The following is a 2,398-nucleotide window of genomic DNA, read 5'->3' as shown; positions in this document are numbered from 1 at the left end:
AGAAGGGCTTGATCCTCACCCAAAAAAATTTGAAAACCAAGACAGTCCTATCTGGTGCAGAAACAAAGACAGAAGACAACAACCCCCACAATCCCCAACACAAAACAAGCCACCTATATATGATTCTCAATCAGGGACCATGATTGACAGCTGCCTCTGATTGAGAACATATTAGGCTGAACACAGAAACAGACAAACTAGACACACAGCATAGAATGCCCACCCAGCTCACGTCCTGACCAACACTAAACAAGCAAAACACACAAGAACTATGGTCAGGACGTGACAGAAACTCCCCATATATAGGTGTGCCAAGCTTGTAGCATCATACCCAAGAGGACTCGAGGCTGCAATCGCTGCCAAAGGTGCTTCAAATACTGAGTAAGGAGTCTGAATACATATGGAATGTGATATTAATAAATTAGCAAAATGTCTAAAAACCTTTTTTTGCTTTGAGATTTTGGTGTATTGTGTGTAGATTGATGACGAAAAAACTATTTAGTCCATTTTAGAAAAGGCTGTGACGTAACAAAATGTGGAAAAAGTCAAGGGGTCTGAATGCTTTCCGAAGGCACTGTATGTAAGGTATTTGATTTTTAGACAGGCATACCTAGTTAAATAGTTATAAAGCAACAACCCCCCACAATCCCCAACACAAAACAAGCCACCTATATATGATTCTCAATCAGGGACCATGATTGACAGCTGCCTCTGATTGAGAACCATATTAGGCTGAACACAGAAACAGACAAACTAGACACACAGCATAGAATGCCCACCCAGCTCACGTCCTGACCAACACTAAACAAGCAAAACACACAAGAACTATGGTCAGGACGTGACAGAAACTCCCCATATATAGGTGTGCCAAGCTTGTAGCATCATACCCAAGAGGACTCGAGGCTGCAATCGCTGCCAAAGGTGCTTCAAATACTGAGTAAGGAGTCTGAATACATATGGAAATGTGATATTAATAAATTAGCAAAAATGTCTAAAAACCTTTTTTTGCTTTGAGAATTTTGGKGTATTGTGTGTAGATTGATGACGAAAAACTATTTAGTCCATTTTAGAAGAAGGCTGTGACGTAACAAAATGTGGAAAAAGTCAAGGGGTCTGAATGCTTTCCGAAGGCACTGTATGTAAGGTAATTTTGATTTTTAGACAGGCATACCTAGTTAAACTAGTTATAAMCATAGGYGAGTACATAAAGTGCTCTATCTCTGCAGGTGATATTTATACAAGGTCAAGATCAATCCAACAGGTTACCCTCCATCCTCTCAGGATATGTAATATTATGTCTCCAGATAAATACTTTTCTAGACTTGCCCTAGAATAMWTTTTTKGGGGGGAGAAAACTCACCAATACATCTCTCTGTGTAGTTTCCGAGTGTATCTAAGTTCTGTATTGCAGTTCTATCAAGTATTTATACCATTGGCAGACCATGTATACTATTGTCAAATTTTTATATGCATAAAAATAAGGGAATTTTAGTATTGTACAGAGTCATACGATATGTGAAACAGAAAAGTACAATCTTAGGCGAGTACATGGGGAGCTATATCTCTGCAGGTGATCTCTCTATCTGGTTGTCACGAATACTACCGAAGGTGGCTCCCCTTCCTGTTCGGGTGGCGCTCGGCGGTCGTCGTCGCCGGTCTACTAGCTGCCACCGATCCCTTTTCCCTTTTCGTTTATGTCTGTCCAATTGTTTTCACCTGTTCCTTGTTGGGGTTTTGGGATGGGTACTATTTAGGTTCGTTTTGCCCGCTAGTGTTTGTGTGGGCTTATTAGTTGTTACGTGTGGTGATGTTGCGGGTCTGTTTTKGGGTTTTTCGCTGTCCAGTGTTTGTAACAAGGTTTGGGGTTTGTGTAGCGCCAGTGTTTTGGGCATTCACCCATGTTTGGACGTTTTCGAAGGACATTAAAGCGTTTTCCCGTACATTTCGCTCTCTGCAGTTGACTTCTCATTCATTTCACTCACCCGTCGTTACACTGGTCAAGATCACTAATACAGGTCCCCCTCCACCCTCTGGTGGTATGGATAACTTGTTATTATGTCTCCAGAAAATCCTAGATACAAATAAAGGTCATTTTATCAAATTACTTTTAGTGGAATTAGGTGTTCTTGGATGGGGTCCAAATGATCCCAAAGGACCTGAATTTTTTAAAGGTCCATATTGATACAGAAACATTAAACAGTGATTTAGCTTTATTAAGTTCTAGTTGATTGACAAAGTCATGAATAATGTGATGAATTGAATAAGCCACTTTTGGGCTATGATCCACAATATGCCTCTGAGGTCAAAATAATCCAAGTCAGTAGTATGAGGGTTAAAGACGCTTCACACCACAAGACACTCCTGCTAAGATCACCAACAGTCCAAACACAGCCTCCAT

This window comes from Salvelinus sp. IW2-2015, unplaced genomic scaffold, assembly GCF_002910315.2.
Source record: "Salvelinus sp. IW2-2015 unplaced genomic scaffold, ASM291031v2 Un_scaffold3466, whole genome shotgun sequence".
Taxonomy (NCBI): domain Eukaryota; kingdom Metazoa; phylum Chordata; class Actinopteri; order Salmoniformes; family Salmonidae; genus Salvelinus; species Salvelinus sp. IW2-2015.
This window is presented reverse-complemented; position numbering follows the sequence as displayed.